Here is a 12966-nt window from a genome sequence, read left to right on the forward strand (position 1 = left end):
AGTGAGAGGGAACATTACCTAATGATTATACCAGGCCTGGAGTTCAGAGTCCTAACATCGGCATCACAGTGGACTCCCTCAAAACAAATAAAACATATATATGCTAGTAATTTTAATATGTTGATTTCTTCTGATGTGAAGTGGAAATAAACCCTATTTTAAAAGAAATTTAAATGGAATTTATATAAATCTATTTCACTTAAATCCCTTGATGCTAACATATATTACACACACACACACACCACACACACAGACACACACACAAAATAGTCATTTAAAATTACTATATTCAAATATCTACTGTACTGTAACCAATAATATATTTTTTTTCTCTAGAGTTTGAAGGGCAAACCAGATTGTTTCAATCCGTATAGGCTAGGTTATATTGTGGCAACAACTCAAAAACTCTCTGGCTTATTTGAGCAAAGCTTATTTCTCACTTTCTCTCCATGTCTACTGCGGTTTGGCAAAGATGATCTTTGTGTTGTCTTGACTGTTCGACCCAGGCTTAAGAGTGCAGAGACCACTTCTATCCTTCAACCATGGCACTCACATGCTGGTTCTGATGGCTTCTTCCAGGAAGTGACACACCTCGCTTCTGTTCACTGCACCTGCCAAGGCAAGGCGTGTGGTCACACCTAACCAAAGCAGACTGGGAAGTGGAAGCCTATCCTGAGTTGGAAAGGAAAACTGGAGATATTGATAGCCAAGCACATGGATTCCTGAACAAATAGCACAAACCCAGACTAACACTTCATGAAGCCAAAACGACATCCGACGATAATAGGCTTCCTTCGGGGATGCTTTATTCCAAGGTCTGAGCACCTATGATTAATGTTGGGCCATAGCAATCATTTCTGCAGAATTTGGTGCAAATCCCTTGGATAGAATAAAAGATAGTCTACTGCAGACTTGTGGTAACAATAACTTATACTAATAATAGATTCATTTTGAATAATGACGTTACAATTCAGGCACCTTGCTAAGTAAACATTTCACATTTATTATGTAATTTTCTCCTGACAGTTTTGTGAAGTAGATATCATCTTATTTCCCATTTTATAGATGAAGAAGCTGAGGCATAGGAAGCTTAGGAAACTTGCCCAAGTAATTCTGACTCTAAACCAATATCCTTTAACTACTATGCTCTCCTACGTGCTATCTTTGAATGTTACTTTTCCACACTTCAGTATTTTATGATTATTTTAAGATGAATAAGACTAGTTGGACCATATATATATATATATTTTTTTTTGCCTAGGACTTTTCACCTCTACTTAAATTTTTCTTATTTTAATTTTAAAAGTCATAAAACTATTTAATATCAACTTTTTTCCAAAGAAAAAATAAAAATGTCAGTGAAATGTCTTAATGCCCATATACAGCAATGTTCCCTAAACACAACCATCATTCATGAGGTTTAAAAAAATGGCAAAGGATCAATTAGTTTTCCTAAATAAAGCCTCTATAATGAAAGAAAATGAAAGTGAGGGGTTTTTTTCGGTTTAAATTTTTTCACAATTTTTCTTATATGGTTCTAATATATAAGATATATATATATCAGATAAATACTCTCCTTAAACAGAGCTCTGTTGGCAAAGTCTAGAATTAACTTACTTTCCTGTCTAAAAATGCAAATCTAAGAGTAGGAAGCACTCCATCATTTATTTTAAAAAGTACTCCTACCATTAATGCTTAGTCTGTTATGATGAACATGCACAGAAATACACCTTAGAGACAAGTAGTCAAAACACTGTAATGACAGCAGTTCCACTGAAATTTCCCTTTTTCACTATTGCTGCTTCACATGCATAGCCTCTGAAATATAATGCCAAAGTAGGAGGTAGCAACCATAAAGAGACTGTAACAATAATGGAACTGTATATGCTGCCTCCGGAGCTGGAAAGTGGAAACTATTTTCTAAATAACTCATAATCAGAAATTCCAGAGATGATCCATTCTTCTTTACAGGTACTGTAGTCAACAAAATACCTACCTCTCTAGAGAAAACAAGGTTCTCATTTAAGTTTGACAGATACTATACACAGAACACTTGGCGTCTCTAGCTCATTACTTGGCCCAGGGTAGATTTTTACGTAGACCAAATTGATTTAAATGACCAGTCAGGAAAATTCAATTTAATTATATATATATATTTTATAATGCAGAAATGCAGGGCTGGTTGTCTAAATTAAATGGCATTCTTATTGCTTTATAGGACCTGATGTATTTCCTTCTGGAATATTTTGTTTAGGAGGTTATTCTTCACTTGGCCTAGCTTCCTCCAGTCTGTGTTTTTTGCCAGGATTCTTCCTCTGGCCTACCTGGATCATTGCTAAAAACAAAAACAAGTTTTAAAAAAATATATATATTTTCTTTTGGGTTCAAGGGTACATGTATAGGTTTGTTATATAGCCAAAAACAAGGCTTTTGTTTGTGTTTTTCTCAAAAGGAAATGCGTGGAAACTCTGTTCAATTCAATGTTGTATGATATTGCTCAGTTATTTAAGCTTTTTAGCCTTGATATCTCCACTTATAAAATGGGAATAATAATAGTGGCCAACTCTATTGACTGTCTACCCACTAACCCCCTCTTCCTTGTTAACAGAACCAGACTCTTTTGCTGGGGTTTGATGACTTTGTTTTTCAGAGGCTGGGCTGCTCCATGGCCTCAGGAGGAAACTCTTAAATTAGCCAATCACAGTGGTTCTGTCTGCCTACTTACTCATACATAGAGCATGTGAGTTGTGAGGGGAAATTCCACTGGACACAGATTTTCTGTGACTTTAAGAAGCGCCATGGCAGGGCAAGGTAGCTCGGGCCTGTAATCCCAGCACTTTGGGAGGCTGAAGTGGGTGGATCTGTTGTGCTCAGGAGTTCAAGACCAGTCAGGGTAACACGGTGAAACCCCATCTCTACTAAAATACAAAAATTAGCTGGGCATGGTGGCACGCACCTGTGGTCCCAGCTACTCAGGAGGCTGAGGTGAAAGGATCAGCCCTCCCACTGCAGGCTGAGGCTGCAATGAGTCATGATCATGCCACTGCACCCCAGCCCGGGCAACAGAGCGAGACCCTGTCTCAACAAACCAAAAAGAGCCACATAACAAATCAGCCGCCCCTTGATATGCCTCTACGTATGAAATATGCCTTTAATTCCAAAATTGTAGCAGCCATGTCCACACAGTGACGGGAAATCAACCTGCTGAAGGTGTCACAGTAGGAGGAAGGGAAGAATCCAGGTTGCTAAAGACATTATCCAGCTACCACATAAGTAACTCTGAAGCTACCCTCCTTTCAGAGGTCTTGGGATCAATTTCCTATTGTTTACACCATTTTTGTAGGGCATTCCTTTACCAGCAGCCAGAAATATCCTGATAGAAAAATAGTGACCTTATTTCATAGGGTTATTTTTAAAACTAGCTAAAACAGTAATGTATATAAAGTATCCAGCACAAACTGAATGCTTAATAAATGCTCATTCTCAACTTAATTCTTGACGTATGTTCATCTTCACTTATTCAAACTAGTTAATGCTTTCTTTACTCTGTGTGGTCTGAATGACTCCTCTAGGAGGTTTTCCCTGGTTCCCCAAAACAGAATTAAGGGCAGAAGTGATTGCTTTCTCCTCTTTATTCAGATAAAGATAATATCAGGTACCTAAGGTTATTTTAAACAATAAGAACAGTATTTAATTCAGACAAGTAGTGTAGTGCTGATTGCAGTGTACAACAAAAAAAAGTAATAAACAGAGTAGTCTTCCTGACTGTGTAAATCAATTTGAACTAAATAAAATCCAACCCAGATCAAGTAATCAACACAGCAGCCAAGTGTTCTGCATTTGGAGTCCACAAAGTTTATTGAAAAGCTGCTTTCTGTAGGGAAAAGACATATTTTATAGATTACAGTACATGCATGTGAAGAAGGACACATGTCCTCTGAAATTTCAACTGATCCTTATTTCAGAAAGGCACCTGCACCTTCTGCTCAAAACCTTCTCCACAAGCCCCCTTCACCCCAATATCTTTACATGGCTGACTCCTCAGCATCGTTTTGTTCTCAACTCAAATGTCACCTTTTCAGAGACACCCTTCAGGGATTACTCAATGAAGTAATCTCCCAATTACCCCTGCCAGCATAGGCACAGTCCCCACCGTTCAATCTGTTTCTACTTCAATCCATCAAAGCACTCACTGCTACTTGATATTTTATTTTATTGTAAGTCATTTCTGTCAATGGGTTCCAATCCTGGTTGATTCTGATTTAATTACTCTGTGGTGAGGTTGGGACATAGATATTTTTTTCAAAGTACCCACTCAGTGATTTCTAACATGCAGTTAGATTTAAAAACCACTGGTTTCTGTGTTTATTGAATCTCTCCCAATTCTCGAATGGAAGTTTCAAGAAAACAACTGGACAGTTTTGTTCATCCTAATCTCCCTGGCATCTTGAAGAGCACGTGGCACACTGCAGACGTTAAGACTTAGAACAGATTGACTAATTGTATTGTAATTATATTTCTGTATTTGTCTGTTTTCCCCATGAGTCTGTGAGCTCTTAGAGGACAAGTACTATGTCTAACACACTCTGCATCAAAAACTGAGTCACTCAAGAATGTTCACTAAATAAATGAATGATAAACAAACTGCATTTTGTGGTATAAGGAAGACAAAGATGAAACCAAATGTGACCGCTGTCCTCAAAGAGATTGGAGTGTGGTTTAAAAAAAAAAAAAAATGCAGATTGCTGTTATACACACTAGAATGAGCTAGATGCTGTGATGAAAGAACAAAAGATTTCAGAGGAGGCATTGTTTTCTATTGGGGAAAAAAGGGAAGAAACCAAGGGAGGCTTCATGAAAGAGGCAGCATTTGAACTGAGCTTTACAGGACAGATGGAATTTGGTTATTCAGAGAAGTAAGACTGTGGGGAAGAAGTATGGAAGGGGAAGCAGGAACTAACCTATCCCAGGCAGAGAGAAAAGAACTCAAAAAACAAGTCAGCCCAGCTGGAGGTTAGGAGGGCCTGAACTAAGACACTGCCGATAAACATGGAAAAGAATCAGTATGAAGATATTTTCCCAATCACAATTGCAAAGGGCTATACAACTTCCTGCAACTAGGGGTGCTTGCTGAGGAAAACAGTGAAGTTGAATTATCATAACTGAGGTAATGAGAAATGGGGTGTCATTAACAGTTACAAAATCAGGTGAGGAGCTGGTTTTGAGGAGTGGGAAAGGTGATGGTGAGCACGGTTTTGGACATGTGAGTTTCAATTTCTGTGGGTTGGATGTTCTGGTGAATTTGCAGGCAGCTTGCTGTGCAAGCTGAGAGAGGAGGTGAGAGATCAGGATGCTTAATCAGATTTGGGACTGACCCACACAGAAACAATGACTGAAATCACAGGACAGAATTTGATTAAGGGAGAGGGAGAAATTAAATGGCCAAAGACTCGTATCTTGAGAACACTCATATTTGGGGACAGGAACTGAAGTTAGTGAAGTTGGAGCCCTCAGAGAGGTAGGAGGAAATTTGTTTCATCTACTTCTTAATTACTCTGTGTGAGTATGGAAAAACTGAGCATGTTTACAGGCAAAGAGGAAAGGACCAAGAAAGAGAAGAAACTAAATATGTAGGACAGAATTATTGTCACAACATGATCCCTTAGAAAGTAAAAGGGAATGGTATAGAGAGTCCAAGTAGAGGGTTTACTCTTGGCTTGAAGGAAAGACGGTGTTAATTTGACTTAGGAAGAAGAGGAGAAGGAATGATGTGAATGATGCAGATGTTTCTGTCCCCCTACATATTCATATGTTGGAACCTGATCCCCAATGCAATGGTATTAGGACGTGAGGCCACCTTTGGAAGTGATTAGGTCATGAGTATGGAGTCCCATGCATGGGATTAGTGCCCTTATAAGAGAGACCGGAGGGAGCCAGCTGGCCCCTTTTGCCACGTGGGGACACACAGAAAGTGATGTCCATGGCCTTTGCCAGACATCAAATCTGCCAGCACCTTGATCTTGGACTTTCCAGCCCATAGAAGTGTTAAAAAAAAAAAAAAAAAAAGATTTCTATTGTTTCTGGGTTACCTCATCTTTGGTAATTTGTGACAGCAATTCAAATGAACTAAAATAAAGGAAAACATGGGGGAAATTTTGAGGTGGTAAGAATGAGGTTGAGGAAGTCTGTAATATGTGCCTTCTCAGAAAGACAAAAGGTGAGGTCACTTCTAATGAATAAAGGCAGTAGGGACTTGGTTGAATGGTTTCCATTGAAAATGCACAGCAGAGAGTGAAAAGTGAACTACAAAAGGAAGAAGGAAGGAATTTTGAAAGAACAGCAATGGCCCTCGGAGATGTAGTGAATCTGAAGTAGAACCAGTCAGCCCAGTTTTCAGCCCCTCTCCTCTACCTCTGAGTGCTGGGTTCTGGGAAAAGGATCAGGGGAATGCCTGACCCCACACCCGGGCTGGCCAGGGAGCAAAGGAAGGCCAGGGAACAGGGAAGAAGTGGTCAAGAGACTGGTTTTTCAAAGCCTTTTCATTAACAGCTTGACTGTTTACACATATTTGCCAAGAGATAAAGGGGCTGATCCTGTCTTATCTTGAGCCTCTGTATACAGTGGTACTACTTCTAAGAAACATGTTATCACTAAAGTTTGAGAACTGAGCTCCCTTTTTTATTTTCAGTGTTTAATGAAGTCCTCTAGAGACTGTCTGAACATTGACTCCCACTAAATACAACTTGTTGTCTTTAACATAAGAATTTTCAAGAACCATATATTTACAGATATCTCTAATACTCTTACCTGAAAATTTAAATCTCTATTCCACAGTGGCAGCCTTTACACCTGAACAAGTGTGTACACAGAAACTCCATATTTATATAGGGTACTAAATGTAAACAGTCTACTCTTTTTTTTTAAACAAAATATTTTAGTCTTACAAACAAATTTAAATGTGATAATGTATAAAGACTTTGCTCTAATATGGAGGTAAGTGAAATGGAGTTTTAACTGGGAGGTAAAGAATTAATGAACTGTGCAACTCTAAATTCCAGGCCTATTTTATTATCCCTTATGAAGAGGTCGATATAGGCTGGGTCAGCCCCAGATCATTTTTAGCTCTACCATTCTAGCATGTCCTAGGCCAGGGACTAAGTCCTTCATAAAACTTGCATTATATTTTTAATTGAAAAATAATAATTGTGTATATTTATGGGGTACAATGTGATGTTTTGAGACACGTATACATTGTGATGATCAAATCAGGCTAATTAACATAGTCATCATCTTGGGGGTGAGGGTGGGAGGGTGGAGACTAAATCTTAACACAGCTCTGCAACTCTCCTCTCCCCCCCAGATCTAGTAATGCCAGGCACCTGGGTTCTCCCAGTAATTGTAGAATGAATAGATGTGCACATTAAATAAAATTAGGGGTCATTATTTGCAAACTTCCCCCCACCCCGACCCCCAGCACATGGACAAAGTGCATTACAGAAAGTTAACATTAATTATTCAGGAGCTCTTCAAACCGTGTAAGGTCAATATCTGCCCCCACACCATAAAGCTAAGATATTGCTGCTATTCAGTAGGGTCCCTGCTAATTGTTCTGCCCAACTCTCCTCAGCCTCACCATACCCTGCCTCACCAGTTTAAGGATAAGGAGTAAAATCTGTCATGGAAAAGGAAACAGAGGATTCATTATTTTTAAAAGTGAAATTTTGGTTAGAATCACATTTCATTAGTAGAAACTTGTTGTCTCAGAAACCCATTGTATTGTTTAACTACCATAGCCCCTCCCCACAAGTTAATGCTCCCCATTATAAAGGATTTGAGAGTAATTTAGTACTTTAATTTCTCCCCTCCCTTTCTGACCATGTACCTATTGAGCATTTTTCTCTGCTGAATGAGAGGGGACCAGAAAAGCACTGAAGAAACAGCTCTCCAGTGCCTCCGTAGTGGTAGCCTGGTCTAAGACTTGACCAGCAGAATCACTGGTGTGACCGTCTACAATAAAGGTTTGAATTTCACTATCAGGTTCTGGACATCACCAACTAGCAGAAACTAGGCACATTTTCTTACCCTCTCCTTTTGATTTCAAATGTTACTTTTGAGAGAAGTATTTTATCTGGGCAGGGATAATACTGTTGTATAAAGGACGTTAAATACAAAGATTATGATTATGATCTAATGACACGTTAAGTTAAAAGATCCCACCATTTGAAAATGTCTCCTTGAAAATCTGACTAAAAATTGGCAAAGATTCTCAACACAGTATTTCTGGGGAAAAACATCAGCAAGGAATACGAATAGACATTTTTCTAAGAAGATGCACAAATGGCCAATAAGCACAAGAAAAGATGCTCAACATCACTAATGATTAGGGAAATGCTAATCAAAACCACAAAGAGATACCACTTCATACCTCTTTGATAATGGCTATTATCAAAAACATAAATAAAAAGTAAATATTGATGAGAATGTGGAGAAAATGGAATCCTTGTTCATTGCTGGTGGGAATGTAAAATAGTGCAGCTGCTATGGAAAACAGTATGGCAGTTCCTCAAAAAATTAAATATATAATTACTATGTCAATTTCACTTCTGGGTTCCCAAAAGTAGGAAAAGCAGGGACTCTAACAGATATTTGTACACCCGTGTTCATAGCAGTATTATTTACAATAGCCAAAATGTGGCCCTGGGGCCATCAAAAGAGAGTAAACAAAGTATTGTCTATACATTCAATGGAATATTATTCAACCTTAAAGAGGAAGAAAATTCTAGCACATGCTACAACATGGATCAATCTCAAAGACATTATGCTAAGTGTATTAAGCCAGTCACAAAAGGACAAATATTGTATGATTCTACTTATATGGGATACTTGGTCAAATTCATAGAGACAGAAGTAAAATGGGGGTTTCCAGGAGCTAAGGAGGGAAAGAGAAGGTATTGATAAAGGGGTATAGAATTTCAGTTTTGCAAGATAAAAACAGTTCTGTGGATGGACGGTGGTGATGAGAGCACATCAATATACTCGCTACCACAGAACTGCATACTTAAAAAAATAGTTAAAATGGGAAATGTTATGTTATGTATATTTTATCACTATAAAAAAAGTCTCCCTAAACCTGTGAGGCAGTGGTAAAGGCCAAGAATATGCTAACTTTTCCTTATGTCACCAAGGAAGAAAAAATAACATTTGAGTATCTTCTATGTAGAAAGCACTCACTTATCCGCACACAAAAGCAAAAACAAAACAAAAGAAAAACTTTGATTATGTATTATTAGCCCTTCTTTACAATGAGGAAACTGAGGTTCCTAAGTTAATGTACCAAGTTAAGTAGTAAGAACCAGTGATAGGTTTCAAAGGCAGATCTGTCTGCCTCCAAAGCCTGTGTTCTTTTCACTCCACAGTGTTTTCTCCTACCCACAGAAGTCTTTTATGAACAGGCTTTCTACTTTGACTATACAGCTTTTAGACTTAAAAGTTGGGCTTGCTTTCTGAAGCAGGCTAAACAAAGTCAGTCAACCAAACATATTCACTACATGCCCACCATATGAGGCCCAAGGCTGGCCATGAAATAATGGAGTCATGTTTCCATTCAGCCATTGGCCATATGGCAGAAAAAAAAAAATAGTACAATTAAAATTTCAGTGTTGGTCTACTCCTCAACAGCCAGTGAATACCCCAAGAAAAATCATTATGTCTTTCAATATTCCATATGGCCAGAATAAGTAGAAATAGTTTCATTTTACAGCATAGAAGCATATTCATCTTTTTGCTAAACATTCTACCATCATAGTTACTGATCTGCTGTTACTCACTAATGTTCTGCTTCAAGCTGGAATTTAACAATTAAGAAATGTTTTGTGCTGTGCAGAAAATAGGCACCTCTTAGTTGTTTTCAGAAAGATAGCAGGGCCCTCTTGACTCTACTATGCCCGTCGGGCAAGGTTTCATTTTCTTACTCATGTGTGAAACACACACAGAAGAGTAATGCAGATTGTCTTGTGCCTCCCCAAACAAAGCAGGGTGTTGGCATTATCTAGTGAATACAGCCTGCAGAGGAGTAAGTATCAAAGGGTAAGCCTGTCCTCATCCATGCAGCTCAGGTTACCAACTTTTTACTTCATTTCATGATGTACAGCTTGATTCTAGAACTCCACTGGGTCATTCTGGATCTAAGATCTACCCTAGGTCTCCTCTCTAAGAAGATGATCTTTACATATTTCCCTTTAGGATGCAAATAGGAAGCCGAACTGCAAAATCCATGTCACGACTTGTTTTGCCCACAAGTTTGATTAAATTCAGTAAATCCTTCAAGGAGTTCCATGGTTTCAATACCAGCAGTACTTTGTCTCTTAGGCACGGTGCAGGTTTACTTTAATGAGCAAAAAACCTCTGAGAAATAGACATTTTTTTTCTTTAGTAGCTATGAAAGCTTCCCATCTCTCAAAATGTGCTGCTACTCCACAGATTTTGAGAAGCCATATCGATTTCATAAAGACAGCATTAAAAACAGCCCTATAGCTCTTCACAAGTGAGAATGATGATAAACGAGGAGATACATATATACATGCCCTCTCAACTAGCATATTTGGTATTTAAGAACCTATGCTTCAAGAATTTGTGAGTGTCAAAATATTGACATTTTTGTTATTTTTACTCCAATATAAGCAGTTTTTTCCTCTTTCTTTTGAAAAATTATCTCCTTTCATTATAGAAACTCTAGAAAAAAAACCCTTTTATCAATAACTACTTACTGCTTAACTGTACTTTCTGTTGAAGATTAAAAAAATAGCTTAATTCTTTAAATCGTGCTACACCAGGGTATTAAACTCACCTATATATCCTGTCAGAGGAATCTCACAATCTCAGTTCTCATCTGCCAGACCTATTTAGTGTACTTTTACATATCATTCATAAATATGAACAAGCCATAGACCCAAGCTCTCATTAAGAACATTCTTGGCTCAAGAAAATCAAAGGATAAAAATCATGTTCTGGTTTTACTACTTCCGTCTATCTACAGCATATTCGTGTAAGGAAAGAACCCAGCTGCACTTTTTTATTTTGTCCCTCACCGAGGCTAGCATGCACCTTGACCTAGAGGTGAAGAAAACGCATATAAACATAAAATCCATACATATACTAGTATCTGATTCTGGACAAGTTACTGGCCTTAAACCCGCCACACTCCTTTGAACAAGGATGCAACTTCAGGATAAGACCTACTGGCAAATGATAGCTGTGCCTGAGGTTATCCTGAAAGCAGCTGCACAAGCTAAGGGAGGAAGACACTGTTTTTTTAATGGTAAATACTGCCCCTCACATACGCAATTCGAGCCTTTGTTGGCAAAATCTAAGTACAAAAGAATTTAACTCCCCCAAAAGCGAAATCACAGCCATTATTTTTGCAGATCAGAAGACATCCCAGTGCAATGTGTAAGAAAGAGAATGCAATTAATATTTTACACCACTTACTCCCCTAAAACAAGGGGACTGCAAGGCTCCGATGACCAGACCACGGCTTCACAGCCCCAGATGGATTTCGACTCAGCCCTGGTTTTCTTCCGAGAGAACTATACAAACAGCTTCTTGTATTTAGCATGTTGCCCTGTCGAGTCATCAAATCTAAGCACTGATGATGAGGTTTTTTTTTAATCAAATGTGTCATAAATGTGGTCGTTCTCAAAGACCCTTCCAAAAGAATCTAATCATTTCCCCTAGTCCTGAAGCGATGTCTTTATCATCCCTTAGAAATCGGACCTTAAAACCACAGGCGACGGTCATTTTTCTCAATTAAAAACGAGCAACATGGAAAACGTTTCCTTTACCTTAGCTCCCGAGGCTTGGTCAGAGGAGTGTGGTTTTCCCCTGTCTCCGGAGCTGATCTGTGCAGGCGAGCTCCGGCGCAGCCCAGCCCAGCCCAGCCCAGCAGTAGTAGGAGTTGCCCACGGAGCGCGGCGGCAGCGTTGTGAGTATGTGTAGCGGCGGCTGCAGCCCAGGGACTAGTCCCCACCCAGCTTTGTCTTCAATCAACGTTCTCTCTACAGGAAGCAGCGCATCTCCCACTTCCTCCTCTTCTTGGTAGCTGTTAGCGGCTTGCTTCTTTTCCCTCTCATTTCCATTTCAGGGCTTACTCTGGTGGTTTTGTCTGCTCCTGGGCTGCTGACAGTGATTTGACTTTAATCCCCCTTCTCCCTTTGTTCAAGTCCCTCTGGTGCTGTCTGTTCCTTCCTTCCCCTTTTCTCATGGCCCCACCGTCACCTCCGCGACAGCTTCCACACACCGCTCAGTCGGCCCCCTTCCTGGCACACTGCCTGCTTTTTTAGCCTGAACTTGGCTTGTAGCTATTGTTGTTCTTGCTGTTGTTGTTGCTACTGCTGCTGCTGCTTTTTTGGGTCAACATCCCCTGGTCAGGTTCTGGCCCCCAAGATCCCACACCAGCCTCCACTGTTCCTCCTGATTTACTGTGGTCCCCATCAAGCCAGCTAGCTGGGAGCTTGCAGCTTGCAGCTTGCAGCTTCTCACTGCAGCATTTTCTCAGTGGCCAACATTTCAGATGCTTCATTTCTCCAAGGTCCCACTACCACTGAGATCTTACTTAACCCACATGCTCAGAAAAGAATGGCCTGATAAGTATTCTTATGGGGCACAGGAACTAAACCAAGTTTGGCGATGCTACCTATAGGCCTAACAGTGAGGACTATTTCCAAAAGATTCTCATAGATGGGAAGGAATGAGGTGGTGCTGAATGCTACACATTCCCAACAGAGAAACTGAATATCCCTCTCCCCATCCCCCACACACTAGCAGGGCTGAAAGGACCCTCGCCATCCTCCAGTCCCTTCCCTTCATCTTAGGAGGTAATATCGTGGAACACACAAGGGTAGAGACTGCAAGCTGTTTGCCTGCCAGAATTTCAATCCAAGTTGCCATTACTGACTGTATGAACTTGGA

General features: G+C 39.6%; 1 protein-coding gene across 2 annotated transcripts in view; it reads right to left on the reverse strand.

The window, feature by feature from the left end:
* Positions 1-12563, reverse strand: part of GNG2 (G protein subunit gamma 2) — a 114557-nt gene extending 101994 nt beyond the window's left edge. Inside the window, exons 1-2 of one of the 2 annotated variants that reach the window (XM_050796957.1) lie at positions 11841-12563; positions 554-611 (exon numbers count right to left, since the gene is read on the reverse strand). The gene's annotated coding sequence lies outside the window, so the exon portion shown is untranslated. The remainder of the gene's footprint in view (positions 1-553; positions 612-11840) is intronic. The other variant, XM_050796956.1, reaches the window with a different exon arrangement.
* Between the last annotated feature and the right edge of the window lie 403 nt (positions 12564-12966).

This window comes from Macaca thibetana, chromosome 7, assembly GCF_024542745.1.
Source record: "Macaca thibetana thibetana isolate TM-01 chromosome 7, ASM2454274v1, whole genome shotgun sequence".
NCBI classification, from domain to species: domain Eukaryota; kingdom Metazoa; phylum Chordata; class Mammalia; order Primates; family Cercopithecidae; genus Macaca; species Macaca thibetana.